The following is a 17,093-nucleotide window of genomic DNA, read 5'->3' as shown; positions in this document are numbered from 1 at the left end:
AAATTCATCCCTTATAAAATATTTATAACAACCTGTACCTATGCAGAGACACGCAGAAAGGATCATCCCCATCTTCCTCCATCTTGCCTCCTCTTCTTAGGCTTCTCCTTCTAAAACTTTGTTCCCATCTACTCTTACTTCTCATCTAGTGACAGGCCTTATTCCTGCCTTCCTTTAATTTCAACCTCATAGTCCCTTATTCTATCTCTAACCTCAGTGGTTATATAGATTTTAGGATGCCTATTAAAGGCTTAAAATTATAAAAAGAGAAAACTTTATATATATATATATATATATATATATATATGTATATATATATACATATATATATATATATATATATATTTGATCTGAGTTACTTCACTCAGAATAACTTTATTTTTTAAGCATCATCTATTAACTCACAACATAATTTCATGTGTTAATACATCTGACCTACAACTGGCCATTAAAATCTTGCTCTAAATCCTCTTAGGTGAAACTGTAAGCTTATGTTTCTATACGTAGAAATAAGACCCCTGTGTTCTGTGTCCTGAGAGTTTTTTTTTACTCTCTTTGTTGGGAACACACATTATTACCAGGCCCAGGGGTAATTCAAGCAACAATGTTCTGAAAAGTTTTGGTTTTGTGCACACGGTCTGGGGTTTTATCATTACTCTCTGCATTCATCAGCACATTGGCAGGGCTTGCTCTCTGTGTAGCTCTTTCCTCCTCATTATGCCCACTCCGATAGGCAACTCTAACCTGCTTGATGTTACAGACTCTAAGCCCTGCCTTTGGCATAATGTCTGATTACACTAGGCTTTTCTTCCATAACTCTGACAAAGGAAACTTACTGTTGACAGGTTGTAGGACCATGCTCACTTTCTTTTCCTATTCTTGTTGTCTAATGTCTAGAGGACTTTTCTTTCATACATTTTCTTTAGTTTTAATGTTGGTTAAAATTTAGTCACATAATATGTTTGATTGATCTCTAGTCATTGGGTGGCAATAACACAAATGCTATTTGTTGAAAATGGTTTACAATATGGAAATTACATTGAGTAGAGTCTTTTTTATGTTTTATATTAAATTCAATATTCTTAATGATTTCTTTTAAAAGAAATAACTAGAACAAACCTAAGATTCATTTTAAGCAAAACCAAACCACAATCATGTGCACAACCGAGTCAATACTGAATTTATTTGTGTATATCATTATAATAATAGTAAATACACTTCCAATACCAGAAGTTGACATGTACTTATTGGAAATAACAAGCCCAATTTATTATACGTGTGGTTTTAATTTACTTAAAATTATTATTTTTCTAATTGTCAAGAGATTTATTTTATGGTATGAGTAAAGATCATATTTGTGAGGTTCTTAAAATTTTGCATAAGGGCATATTAGACATGTATTAATCTTCACATGTATTAATATTATGTGATGCTAACTTTGATTCAGAGTTCTTATTGATACATTTAGGCACAACTGGAATTAAGCAGTTAGTCGAGTTATTTGACTTGAGGTCTGTCCTTTCCTAGAGAACCCCTGAACATATTAAAAAGGTGAGAACTGAGGAGAAGTGAAGCTTCCACAAATCACTTTATGATGGAAATGATCCCCAGTCCCATGTTTCTCAAATAACAAACTACCGAAAGGATTCTCTAACTAACCTCAATAGCTTTGGATTTAAGGAACATAGATCAACTTAGGATAATTTGATGAAAGCAGGCAAGAAAATATAGTACAATATTTAAACACATGGGTTTTTAATACAAGGAATATTTCCACTTACTTGAAGTGTCATTAGGTGCTGTTAGCAGTATTTCCTCATCATTGTTATATACAAACTTTCTATTGAATTCTTCCATGAGTGATTTTAATTCTATCTTAAAAGTGCAATTTGTGTTTTCCTGCTTCAGTCTTTATCCTGCCAGGTTCTGATAGCTATTAGCATGCCTTTTAAAGACTCCGCATGCTTTCTGTGCCTATTGTCCTATTAACTGTAAATAGACAGTTTTCCTCTATGTTTGACTGTCTTTGCCTTTTCTCTTCCTCTTTAACTGGCCAGGAATTCGAAACTATGCTTGACAGAAGTGTCTATATCAGAAACGAAACAAAACAAAACAAAACAACCCTCCCAAATCCTTGCTTTCTAGACCACAGGGGCTTTACTTTTAATGAGCAAAATATAAACCACCTGTTATTTAGTAATAAAAACATACATAATAAGAAAAAAGAATTTAATTATTAAAATTTCTCTTTTAGATTACCTTTCTACGGCTGAGAATATGGGAAAGGCTTCTGTATATGATATGAGCACATTGAATGCATGTTTTTTTCCTGGCCAGGAAAAGAAGCATATATCACGCCTTCATGGTATATCCCCCACCCCCACTTTTTGTCTTTTTATTAATTCTGTTCTGAATTAGTAATTGCACTAAAATCCTGTAATGTTTACTTAAGAACTGTCAAGGACAACAGGAAATGTTGCATATACCACAGGATGGACAACTGAGAGGTTCTACTAACCACTGAGGCCTGGTAAGTCTTTAGGGAGCCCATGTCTATGTTGCCTAAAGGACCAACGATAGGACCATTTAATTTGTGCTTCCTACCATCCCATTCCGTGCTTAATGAGCTATGGCTAGTAGACAGAAGTTAAGCTGTGTAATACACAGAAGCCATACAATATAATCCTAAACAAAGCAAAAAAAAAAAAAAGCCAATTATAATTGGAAGTATCATTAAATTTTACAACACTAATGAAAAGGATGGTTTATACCTTTGCAGGTGATAGATTCTGTTTTCCAGATGGGTTGTGATACTTTTTTGCTGGAGAACAAGGAACTGGCAATTGTTAACTTCGTGAACAGAAATGAATTATTTTGGCTTGAGGCAAGTTGACCTGCCAGAGAAATGATAATGAACAGAAGAGTGTGCTCCACACAACACTTGGTTTTCTATTTTTATCTATGTACATGCACAATACTTTAAGAAGTAATGTGCTCATGTGCATTTTTACAGTCGTGCAGTATTATGACAAATTGGAATTTAGTATCTGTGACAAGAAGGTAATTGTTAACTTTCTTCTTTTGGGTGAAATAAAATCTGGAAAATTGTTCACACTTGAATGAGAAATGCCGAGACACTTATCTTAATATATTTTGATAGTTTATATTTTCAGAATGTTATTTAGTGCTTAATAGCTGCTTGCAGAATGAGGAATGATCCAATTTCTACTGAAGTAATGATACTACTTCTCTTCATATTAAGAGCAAATTAGAAAGACTTATAATAAACAGAAAAATAGTTTATAGGAGAACTTAAATATGATAAACATGTGACTACACACACACACACACACACACACACACACACACACACATTTGGCATTGTATTATACCACTGCAGATGTTAGTCAATATTTTTTAACCTTTCAAGCTTTTATTTCAGTGACCAAAAGAATGAAGCTAATGGAATTGACTAGCACCAGGAATTCATCTCTACTTGAAACTGTTGTTAGTTTTCAACTGGCCTAAATCAGTATCGTTTCCTTAGGCACATCTGTGTATGTTTTACATCCTGATATACAAAATAAGTTAACTTCTTCCTGTGGCTGTCTGGTAGTAAGTATAATGCTCCTGAGGTAGTTTCTTTTATAACTAAAACCCTCTGGATATGCAGGCTCCCTGTTCTACCCTGAGACCATATTTTCAATTTGATATTTAAGTAAATGACAGTGTAGGAGAGAGAGACAACCTAAACAGCTGGATTGTATGAACACTCTATGGATTGTTTTCAGCTCCCATAGTCAAATTTGAAAGAAAGCTCACAGTTAAATAGTGCCAGGATACTTCTCACTGATAAATTTTCTTACACAAAGCTCTCCTTAAAAAAAAAATCAGAAGTGAACCCGTACAAATAAAATGTATTGCCACCATCAAATTATAAAAAGAAGTTCCACTGCCAAATTTATATAAAACAGTTAAGGGTCCTTAGAAAGCATAGTCCTATGCACAGTAATATGCATCTCATATCTTCATTTATCTGTCAATTATTTTCACATGATTAGCTTTAAAAACACAACCAAATACATATGACTCTGAGCTACGATACTTATAACTTGATCTTTGTTCATTCTCAGGTAATGAGATCTCCCAGGATGATAAAGAAAATTGGGAGTTAATTCCCTCCTCCCCATAACTATTTCTTCAACCATCTCATCCAAGGCTTTTTACTTCTTTAACTACTTTCCCAAAGAGGTAATGTTGAAATCAATTAGAAAGGCTTTCTGTGAAGACAGGTTTGGACTTCTGTGTCTGTTCCAGTCAATTGAAGATGAATTGGCTTGTATCGATGAAGCGCTCACAGCAGATCACAAAACAGGCCTCAGCCAGACTATCCAACTTTGGCCCAGGTTTATCTACGTACTTCTCACAGCCAAGTTCCATAACCTGGTACACCAGCTCCTGGAAACACCGCTTTTGCTTTTGAGTCTCTACCTCAATGAAGTGCTACAACCGAGGGTCCAGGACACTCAAACCCAAGCCAGAAGAGGAAGAAGACAAATCCATCCTGATTCGACCACATGGGCTGAAACGAACACAGAAATGACTCTCAGACAATCATGTGTCTGAGTGATAGAACCAGAACACTTTTTAAAAACACATTTTCAATGAATATATAGCATTCTTTGTAGGAGAAGCAGCTCCTCCCCTCTATCAGACAAGTAATTGCGGATACACTCTTTGTCCCAGAATGACTTAATATCATTAAGCTAATATACTTTAAAAATGTATTTATAAGCTTTAAGTAAATATAATATAAAATTACAAAATAAATATTTTTTTCTATTCAACTTTTTTTAACTGAATATTGTGTCATTCAAATGACATTTTAATTGTCTGCTAAAGAGTTTAAATGTCATTGTAAGCTGTCTCAAAGTTCTATACAATTTTGTAGATAAACTCATGTGTATAAGGTTCATTCAGCTTTTCCTTATGTTTCTTTTGAGAGATATTTGTGGGCAAAGTTAGTATATAAATAAAACGTGAGAATCAGAACTATGAAATTACCATACGGGAAATTCTGTGTCTCCTTTGAATTTCAGTTTCTAAAATGTGAATAATTTTTCTCATGTTTTGGGATAGGGTCCTTATCAGGTTTAAATTTGCTAATTTTATGTGAAAATCTTTTTGAGATGCCATGAAGAAGTGAGAGATGGAGTGTTTTTTTCCTCTGGAGGTAAAGCTAGTAGGTACAGACAAATTCCATTTTCTTTTAGGTAATGCAGTCATTGTTAACCGAAGGCATTCTGAAGGCTCCCTTAGAGACTCGGGTTACATGATAACTGTTCAGTGCTCTCCATGTATTGATATTTTCATGTGCAAAATATATATTGGTCAACAAGGAGTCAGAAAATATTTAGTCTAAAATTGCTTTGTGCCATCTCATTTCTGCAGAAAAGGGTAGAAAGAGGCACACCTGCACATGTATGAATGTTACTCTTAAGATAATTGTTTAAACAAAGTTATTATGTATAGATAGCAAGAATGAACAATGAACACTTAGGCTTGGATCTGGAATTTCCTCCAAAGTTTCCTGTGTTAAACATACTGTCTTCAGTCACAGCGCTTTGGGGACAAAGTCTTCTAATCTCAAGGGCACACTTTGGGTGTATACAAGGACCTGATCCTTTCTGCCTTCTTTATTTTTGTTTCCTGGTCATGACATGAAGAGTTTTGTCCTGCAAGAGCTCTTGTCTTGTTCTGCTGTGAGTGCAAACGAATGGGGCAATCTTCATAGAATGAAACCTCTAAGACTGTGAGCAAATCTGAATCTGTTTTCTTTGTGAACTGACTGCTACAAGTACATGTGACATATTGTTAGAAGTCTAACAAGGCAAATTCTTGGAATGAGTTTATTATAGGACTAATTTGAGTATTCTCAGCTTTTAATCAAGATAGATTTTTTTTTCTATTTCTGCTATTTGGCCATCCAACCAGAGCTAACCTAGGAGATCATGTGAAAGCCATCAATATAAACAGAAACCACAAAGAATACTGTTTATAAAAGGTGAAGGATGATTGTATTTTGATCTAAAATGAAGTTGCCCAATTAGATCATATGCTAATTTCCCTTTCATCTGTAAAGCCCTTCAGCGCTGATTATAGGCTTCCAGGCTAAGGCTGAGGAAATTTCTCCTGCCTCATTTGTCTCAGAAATTTCCGGGTATTGGAAAACAATATTCAAAAGTTATTCTTTCTGGGTTTTGGTATACACCAGTGAGAGAAATAACTCATAAATACCTGGCACTAATATATATATATATATATATATATATATATAGATGATAGAGCTGACAAAATATTCAATGTAAGATAAATTTATAATTAACTAAGCTGCATTATCAGTCATGAACAGTGTCCACCATTGGTCATTTTCCAAAAAGGGTTTTAGGAAGCATTAAGGTTCTCAGTTTGAAATAAGAGATTTAGCCTATACTTCAAGGTGGTGAGAATTACCAACAGAAAGTTTCACTTGATGCTAGGCATTCTTTGATAATAAGCATCGATTATGGATATAATTAAATAATAACACCAGGTAGATGCTGCTGAATGTAGCAATGGTACTTTAAATTGTTAGAATCATGCCAAATATTAATTTTGATTCTTTGAGGTAGTTACATATTAAATTTTAGTCTTTTACTGAAAACGCAGATTACAACAAATGTACTCACCAGTAGTGAGTACAAAAGTATTACATGAGTCAGACATTTATATTCTTGGTTATCATTTATTCCTAAAGAGCTACTGTGTTCTTACTATTATGAATTTGGTGTACATGAGGAATAACTAGCCCTAGTTAAGGGGGTCTCTTTAACAAACTAACAAATAGGCAAACAAATGATCGAGCTGCATTAGAAAATACATTATATAGGCGCTCAAGGGCTATGGGTCAGTTAATTTGATGACATGTTTGTGGATGAAATACAACACTTCCTCTTCTTAGTCTAGTGTCTTTACCTTCAGGTATACAGGGATACAAGTTAGCTACTATGCAATAAATGTGAGAGTACTCCTACTTATGTGAATATACATCTTTATAAACATTTGTAGACTTGGAGTCTGGGGCTGATGTGTAAAATTTTTTTATATTCCCAAATTATCAAACCCTTTCATGTATCTATAGATATTATAATCTTGGTTTTATCACACATTTACTGGTTATTAGGAATCTAATTTTCTCTGAAATGAAAGGAGTTTTAAAAGAATAGTTCAATATAGAAGGAAATATTAGTAAAATTGATAAGGGATCCATTCAATGTTAGACACACACACACACACACACACACACACACACACACACACTTTTTTGAAATGTAGAATAATTTTGTTGATTGGATAGATTTTGTTGGTCCCTTTTTGCTGATGGAAACAAACATTATAAGGTTTAATACTGTGTAGCTAATTAATATTATTATCATTTATCAACACTGAAACTCTTCCTCCTGATTACTTTTCAAGGGTCTTTTTCTTAGAGAAGCTTAATGCTCATATAGTAGTCGTTCTGATTAAATATTGTCAGGTTTATAATTTTCAGATTTGATGTTTGCCATGAAGAACAAGAAGGCAGGGGTTAGTTTCATAGTTCTTCACAGTATGGATTAACTTCAGGCTTTCTTTTTTTTTTTTTTTTTTTTTTTTGTTTGTTTGTTTGTTTGTTCTTTTTTTACTTTATTTTAAAAACAAAGATAAAAAAATTTTAAACATTTTTGCATAAATGTATACAAATACAATTGTGCCAGTGCTTGTTTTTTTTTTTTTTCCTTTTTTTTTTTTTTTTTTTTTTTTTTAAGTTTGATACGCTGCATTAAGGTCTTACTAGTTACAATGAGCAAAAAGTACAGGTAAAACAGGATGTAACCCGGAATTAGTCAACGTTTTCTTGGTGTGTAAGGTTTGAGCATGACTTTTTTTTGCAGTTTTGTTTTGTTTTCTTTTTTTTTGCTTGAACTTCACACAGTCTGTGAGTTGTTTCTGGGGCATTCCAAGCCTCTGGGGTTAGCATCCCACTACCAGTGACTACATATTATGTCTATTCTTTTGTGACTAGGTTATCTCACTCAGGATGATATTCTCTAGATGCAACCATTTTCTTAAGAATTTGGCTAAGTCATTGTTTCTGGTGGCTGAGTAGTATTCCATTGTGTAAATGTACCACAATTTTTTGTATCCATTCATCTTCTGAAGGACATCTGGGTTCCTTCCAGTTTCTGGCTATTATAAACAGAGATGCTATGAAAATTGTGGTGCATGTATCTTTGTGGTATATTGGAGTGTCTCTGGGGTATATGCCCAGAAGTGGAATAGCTGGATCTTCAGGTAGTACTATGTCCAATTTTCTGAGAAATCGCCAGACTGATTTCCAGAGTGTTGTATCAGTTTACAACCCCACCAACAGTGAAGAAGTGTTCCTCTTTCTCCGCAGCCTCGCCAGCATCTGCTGTCATCTGAGATTTGGATCTTGGCCAATCTGACTGGTGTGAGGTGGAATCTCAGGTTTGTTTTGATTTGCATTTCCCTGATGGCTAAGGATGTCCAGCACTTCCTTAGATATTTATCAGCCATTCGATATTCCTCAACTGAGAACGTTTTGTTTAGCTCTGTAACCCATTTTAAATAGGGTTGTTTGATTCTCTGGTGTCTAGCTTTTTGAGTTCTTTGTATACCTTAGATATTAGGCCTCTATCTGATATGGAGTTGGTAAAGATCTTTTCCCATTATGTGGGCTGCCATTTTATTTTCTTGACAATGTCCTTAGCCTTACAGAAACTTTGCAATCTCATTAAGACCCATTTGTTCATCTTTGACCTTAAAGCTTGAGCCATTGGTGTTTTGTTCAGAAAATTTTCTCCTGTGCTTATGTGCTCTAAGGTTTCCCCTAATTTCTCATCTAATAGTTTCAGTGTATCTGGTTTAATGTGCAGATCTTTGATCCACTTACACTTGAGCTTTGTACAAGGAGATAAGAACGGGTCTATTTTCATTCTCTTGCATGCTGAGTGCCAGTTGGACCAGCACCATTTGTTGAATAGGCTGTTTTTTTTCCATTGAATGTTTACAGCTCGTTTGTCAAAAATCAGGTGACCATATATGCGAGGGCTCATTTCTGGATCTTCTATTCTATTCCATTGATCCACATGCCTATTTCTGTACCAGTACCATGCAGTTTTCAGCACAAGTGCCTTGTAATATAGCTTGAGGTCAGGAATAGTGATTCCCTTAGATGTTTTCTTGTTGTTGAGGATGGATTTCGCTATTCTAGGTCTTTTGTTATTCCAGATGAAATTGCATATTGATCTTTCCAACAAAATGAAGAACTGGGTTGGAGTTTTGATGGGGATTGCATTGAATCTGTAGATTGCTTTTGGTAGGATGGACATTTTTAAAATGTTGATCCTTCCAATCCATGATCATGGGAGATCTTTCTGAGATCCATCTGTAGAGGTTTGAAGTTCTTGTCTTACAGGTCCTTTACTTCCTTAGTTAGATTCACACCAAGGTATTTCATAGTTTTTGTGACTATTGTGAAGAGTATCTTTTTTCTAATTTCTTTCTCCACATGTTTGTCCTTTGAGTATAGGAAGGCTACTGATTTGTTTGAGTTAATTTTGTATCCAGCCACTTTGCTGAACTTGTTTATCAGCTGTAGGAGTTCTCTGGTGGAATTTGTGGGGTCACTTAAGTACACTATCATGTCATCTGCAAAGAGTGATGTTTTTACTTCTTCCTTTCATATTTGTATCCCCTTGATCTCCTTTTGCTGTCTAATTGCTCCAGCCAGGACTTCCAGTACTATGTGGAATAGGTAGGGGGAGAGTGGGTAGCCTTGTAAAGTTCCTGATTTTATTGGGATTGCTTCAAGTTTCCCACCATTAAGTTTGATGTTGGCTTTGGTTTGCTGTACATTGCTTTTATTATGTTTAGGAACAGACCAATGATTCCTGTTCTTTCCAGGACTTTTAACATGAAGGGGTGTTGAACTTTGTCAAATGCTTTCTCAGCATCTAGTGAGATACCATGTGATTTTTTTCTTTGATTTTGTTTATATGGTGGATTACGTTAATGGATTTCCTTATATTAATCCATTCCTGCATCCCAGGGATGAAGCCTACTTGGTCACGGTGAATGATCATTTTGATGAGTTCTTGGATTTGGTTTGCCAGGATTTTGTTCAGTATTTTTGCATCAATGTTCATAACTGAGATTGGTCTGAAGTTCTCTTTCCTTATAGGGTCCTTGTGTGGTTAAGTAAGGAGGGTTATTGTAGCCTCAAAAAATGAGTTAGGTATTATTCCATCTGATTTGATCTTGTGGAATAGTTTGGAGAGTATTGGTGTTATGTCCACAATAAATATCTGATAAAATTCTGCATTGAACCCGTCTGGACCTGGGCTTTTTTTGGTTGGGAGGCTTTTGATGACTTCTTCTATTTTTTTAGGTGTTATGGGATTATTTAGATGGTTTAACTGGTCCTGGTTTAACTATAGGATCTTGTATCTTTTTAGGAATTCATTCATTTCCTCCAGATTTTCCAAATTTGTGGAGTATAGGTTTTTGTAGTAGGATCTGATGATTTCTTGAATTTCCTCAGTGTCAGTTGTTATGTCTCCACTTTCCTTTCAGATTTTGTGAATTTTTATTCTCTCTCTTTGCCCTCTAGTTAGTCTGGCTATGGGTTTATCAATCTTGTTGATTTTCTCAAAGAACCAGCTCTTGGTTTTGTTGATTCTTTAGATGGTACTTTTTGTTTCTATTTGGTCTATTTCTGCCCTAATTTTGATTATTTCTCGCTGTCTACTCCTCTTGGGTGTATCTGCTTCCTTTTGTTCTAGAGCTTTTAGCTGTGCTGTCAAGTTGCTGATGTATGCTCTCTCCAGTTTCTTTTTGGAAGCGCTCATGGCTATGAGTTTTCCTCTCAGTACTGCTTTCATTGCATTTCATAGGTTTGGGTATGGTGTGTTTTTGTTTTCATTGAATTCTAGAAAATCCTTAATTACTTTCTTTATTTCTTCTTTGACCCTGCTATTGTTTAAGAGAGGGTTGTTTAGTTTCCATGTGTATGTGGGCTTTTGTTGTCTTTGTTGTTATTAAAGACCAGTCTTAGACCATGGAGATCTGAGAGGATGCATGGGAGTATTTCAATCTCCTTATATGGATTGAGGCTCGTTCTGTGTCCAATTATGTGGTCAATTTTCAAGAAGGTGCCATGTGGTGCTGAGAAGAAGATATATTCTTTTACTTTAGGATGATATGTTCTGTAGATATCTATTAAATCCAGTTGATTCATAGTCTCTGCTAGTTTTACAGTGTCCTTGTTCAGTTTCTGTTTCCATGATCTGTCCATTGATGAGAGTGGGGTATTAAAGTCTCTCACTATTATTGTCTGGGATGAAATGTATTTTTTGAGCTTTATTAGGGTGTCTTTTATGAACATTGGTGCTTTTGTATTTGAAGCATATATGTTAAGGATTGAGAGTTCCTCCTGACAGATTTCCCCTGTAATGAGTAAAAAGTGTCCTTCCTTGTCTTTTTTGATAACTTTTGGTAGGAAATTTACTTTATTCTATATTAGAATAGCCATTCCAGCTTGCTACTTGGGGCTGTTTGCTTGGAAGACTTTTTTCCCACCCTTTTACTCTGAGATAGTGTCTGTCTTTGTCTCTTAGATGAGTTTCCTGTATGCAGCAAAATGCTGGATTTTGTTTATGTATCCCATCTGATAGCTTATGTTTCTTTATTGGGGAGTTGAGTCCATTTATGTTAATAGATATCAAGGAATAGTGGTTGCTGTTTCTTGCTATTATTGCTTTTGTAGGTTGAGTTGTGTCTGTGTCTCTTTCTTCTTTTGCTTTTCTTGTTTAGGAGTTTTCTTGTTTTTATTAGGATGTAGTTCCCCTCTTTGTATTGGGTTTTCCACCTATAATTTGTTGTAGTGCTAGGTTTGTGGTCAGATATTGTGTAAATTTAGATTTGTCTTGAAATATCTTCATCTCTCCATCTATGGTGATTGATAGTTTTGCTGGGTATAGCAGCTTGTGCTGGCACTTGTGCTCTTTTAAGGTCTGCATGATGTCTGTCCAGGCTCTTCTAGCTTTCATAGTCTCTGTTGAGAAATCGGGTGTGATTCTGATTGGTCTGCCTTTATATGTTACCTGACCTTTTTCCCTTACTGCTTTTAGTATTCTTTCTTTGCTTTGGGCACTTGGTGTTTTGACTATTATGTGTCGGGAGGAATTTCTTTTCTCGTCCAACCTATTTGGAATTCTGAGGGCTTCTTTTATGCTCGTGGTCATCTCATTCTTGAGGGTAGGGAAGTTTTCTTCTATGGTTTTGTTGAAGATATTTACTGTGCCTCTTAGTTGATATTCTTCTCCCTCTTCTATTCCTATTATCCTTAGGTTCGGTCTTCTCATTTTGTCCTGGATCTCCTGGACATTTTGGGTTAGGAACTTTTTGGTTTTTGCATCTTCTCTGGTTGTTTTGTCTATGTTTTGAATGTTGTCTTCGGCCCCCGAGATTCTCTCTTCCATCTCTTTTAGTCTATTGGAAATGCTTACTTCTGTGACTCCTGTTTTCTTCTTTAGGTGTTCTACCTCTAGTGTTATATCCTTTAGGGTTTTCTTTATTGTGCCAATTTCCATTTTAAATTCCTTCTTCCATTCCTTCATCTCTTTGGTTCTGTTTTCCTCTAGTGTTTTGAGTGTTTTTCTTGTTTTCTCTTTAAAAGCTTCTGATTCTTTTTGCTTTTCCTCCTGTTCTTGTAAAGGATCTCTATCATTGTCTTGAGGTATGGTTTTAGGTCTGTGTCTTCTTTTTCTGCAGTGTTTGGCATTCCAATGTTTGCTGTGATGGGAGAGCTGGGTACTGTTGTTGCCAGGTTGTCTTGGTTTCCTTGGGATATGCTCTTTTGCTTTCCTCTTGCCATCTTGTGTCAGTGATATGTTCTTGCCTTTTCCTTGTACCTGGTCTGCATCACTGGATCTCCACTGGACCAGTTGGTGGATGGTCCAAGCCCTGATCTGTGCCCCAAATCTGCCGGGTGGGATCAGAGGTCCCAATGCTGGGTTCCTGGTCCCTTTGTCAGGCAGGGCAGAGGTGTGCTTTCTGTGTGCACTCAGCAGAGATCTCTCTGCCCCCTGGCTACTGGCATCTCCTTCTTGCCAAGCCGTAACCCTTGGGAACTGCTGGTCGAAGTGGCAGATGGGCCAAGCCCTGTTCTGCGCCCCAAAGCCTCCCAATGCTGGATTTTTGTTCCCTGCATCAGGCAGGGCAGAGGTGTGCTTTCTGTGTGCACTCTGCAGAGATCTCTCTGCTCCCTGGCTGCCCAGATCTCCTTCTCACCAGTCTTTAACCTTTGGGAACTGCTGTTCCAGGTGGCAGATGGGCCGAGCCCTGTTCTGCGCCCCAAAGCCGCAGGGTGGGAACAGAGGTCCCAATGCTGGATTCCTGGTCCCTGGATTAGGCAGGGCAGGGGCGCGCTTTCTGTGCGTACTCGGCAGAGATCTCTTTGCTTCCTGGGTGCTCAGATCCCCTTCTCACCAGTCTTTAACCTTTGGGAACTGCTAAGGCTTTCTTTTTTTTAAGGTTGGTTATTTTATTTATTTGCATTTCAAATATACTCCTTGTCAGTTTCCCTTCCATAAGTTTCCTGTTTTCTTCTCCATCTCCCCTGCCTCTATGAGGTTTCTTCCCCACCTGCCCTCACAGTTCTGCCTCAGAGGTCTAGCATTCTCCTATCCTGAGTCATTGGGCCTCCATAGGACTAAGGGATTCCCCTCCCAGTGATGCCAGATAAGGAAGTCCTCTGCTACATATCCAGCTGGAGCCATGGGTACCTCCTGTGTACTTTTAGGTTGGTGGTTTAGTCACTGGGATCATTGGGCGATCTTGTTGGTTGATATTGTTGTTCTTCTTATGAGGTTGCAAACCACTTTAGCTTCTACAGTCCTTGCCCTAACTTCCCCACTAGGGTCTCTTTGCTCTCCAATACAGATATAGATGTGCACCTTCAAGCTTTCTGAACTATCCTAGTATGTCTTTATTGGCCATCATAGCAAGTATTATGTACAATAAATTTGGCTAAATTCCAGGCTGCAGGTGAAGTCCTTCAAAATAGTTTTTAAGTGTAAGAAATGAGAAAGCAAAAGGAATATGAAATTATAATTTCCTGAAACCAGAATTATAATAGTGTCCTGTTGAGATTTCTTGATAGACATTTTATATTTCAAGGCAGCATTTAACGTCTTTTTAATTTCTGAAGGATAAAAGAGTTAAATCAATAATATTATTAGTACTATCTACACATTTATAACTAGTTAATGGGAGTTATGGTTAATAACAGTCTACAGAAGTATGTAGGGAATTTTAATGCTTTGTTTTGAACTTACAAAATGGTTTTATTTGAAATGTCCTGACTTTAATTTGTTGTAAAATGAGATGACCACAAAGACAAACTATACACACGGTTACTGTTATGTGTACAGCACAGAGTGCAAATGATAACATCTTTTTAGGCCTTTCTTTTCTGGACATGAAGTGTGCTGTTCACCTTGAGTAAAATTTTGAAAGAACACCAAGTTTTTGGTACATTATAAAATTAGTAAGTTCTGTTCTCCAAACAGTGAGAGCTCTTCCTGGCCATCAATTAAATAGTTTGCAATAACATGTGCAAGTAACAGAAAAATAAATCTTTAAAATGATTTATGCTTAAAAAATATTCCCTAAGTGTATATATATATATATATATATATATATATATATATATATATATATATCTTTCAGCATACATTTGTGAGGTTTGTGATAATATTCCTTTGTTTCTGAGACACAGGAGAGTTCCATCTATTTGTCTGTGTTTAGCTTTAGTATGAGCTTGTATATTCTTGAAAATCTTAAATACCCCGAGTATGAATCGCTGAGTCCAGAACGGGAACCTTTTGCAAAGGTGAGATTTGTAAAAAGCCTTTCTGATATAACACTACAGTTTGTGCATATTTTCAGTGCAGGGGTACTATCTATAATCTGTGTGTGGAAGCTTTCAGAAATGATTGGATGATTGGGACAATTAATCATCCTGTTGGATTATTTCAGGTTTGTCCTGGTCCCTCTTGGGGCTTTGCTCATTCTGGGAGCTCTTTTTTCACATAATACTGATATAGTCATACAAGAAGGATGCATTATAAATATAAAATCTATATCAAGTTTTGACAACATGATATAAAGATCTTCTAAAATTCACAAAAATAAATCATCTTACGGTCTGACTTTAATTTCTATAATGAATTAAGTTATATTGTTTCTTCAAGACTTACAGAAGAAAACTCATAAAAGATAAGCAAAAATTTAAATTTTTTGTAATATATGTTAAATTTAAGACCATGAAAATGTCACTTCTAAAGCAGCCGCCCCTAGTGTTGCCCAAGTGGTGGAGAGTTGTCCTTCAGACCCACTTTTATTTGCTTTTATCATGTTGCTAGGACTAAGGTGACCAGAAACTATGATCATCAGGAATAAGTGCACAAAGTTGGAATTGGAATAAATGTTTTAGGAACTAGAAAAAACATTGGGAAAACTGTAATGCCTCTTTGACATCTTGTTTGTTGCCTAGTCTGGTGTCCAGCATCAATGTAGCAAGGAGTGACCACGAAATATTTATACTTTTCCCTTCTCATACCAGAGTCATGAATGTGCGCACTGCTTGGGCTTGACCCAGGACAAGACATTTTAAGCTCTTGACTTTACTGTAAAACTATAAACTCAGGGAATTTTCATATGGCTAAAGCCATGTTTAACTAGAAGTTTCTATATGGTATGTTTATTTGTGGATGGTAATTAATGGGCAATGTTCTAACTGGTTTCAGATAAAATGTTCCTTCAAACGATCTGCTCTGACTCTCTCCAAGTCACTTAATTATTTTGGTGTTATAAGTTTTAGATGATTAAATGTTTACAATTTAATATTCTAGATGTTTTAATTCTAAGACTGATGTTCTCTGAAACTAGAGATTACCAATGTTGAGTCAAATCTGTGCCACAATTTATCTTTCTCTAATTTACTAGACAAGCTAAAAAGAGTTTTCACATGTTCAAATGACTAATAGTAATAGTAATAATAATATGCATAATTTAAATTTCAGCATGCACATGAATATAACATTCCACTCCTGAGGACTCTCCTTTTGCTGCTTTCATGCTATAAAGTACAAAATTGATTAATTTCAATGCAGATCTTCAATAGAGTTAGTAAAGCTCTCTTGCTTTACTGTGACACTGCTGCTTTTTGCTGTGGCTTATTGTCTGTAATCTGCTGTGAGTGTTCAGAAACAGATCCTTATCTTCATCTCCTGGAAATGGGACAGCAGATTGATAGTACAACATCTTTAAGGTAAAAATAATTGGAGGCATAAATGGGAATGATAAGCTGACATAGACGGGCAAAGTGGCCTAATCTTCAGTGTTCTGAATTAGTTTCAGCTCTGTGTTGTTCTGACCGAGTTACTCACCACCAGGAAATGATTTCTGAAAACATTTCAAGCATAGATGGTGAAATACAAATTTAAAGTGTAAGTTTAAAATGGTGAATTTTCTCCAATGTAGCATTGGATTACTAACATGATTAACTTCCACAAGCCATCAGAGGTGAAAACTCTCATGTCTATTATATAGAAGTTTTTTTTTTATTATATAATAATTCTTAAAACTAATTATTCTGTGGAAGACTAAATACCAAGGAAGGCAAGTTGTCAGGCTTCTCACTGAAAAACAATTTGATGCTTAAAGGTAAGCTCAGATCACCTGAATTAGGCAACACATAGGTCAAACTCAAAATCTTTTCATCTCTGTCCCTCTTTCTGTATTGTTTGATGCTATTGTGTCTTGATGAAAATGTAAATAGTCCCCAACATATAAAATCTTAGAGATTTGACACAAATTTTCCAAAGGCTCTAAAAATGCTGACCCTGCAGTCCATGTGAAATGCTAGGGTGGGTGAAGAGCTGTCCTCAACTGTCCTACAGCCTTCATTGCTACTGTCCACCTTG

This window comes from Micromys minutus, assembly GCF_963924665.1.
Source record: "Micromys minutus genome assembly, chromosome: 23".
Lineage (NCBI taxonomy): Eukaryota > Metazoa > Chordata > Mammalia > Rodentia > Muridae > Micromys > Micromys minutus.
This window is presented reverse-complemented; position numbering follows the sequence as displayed.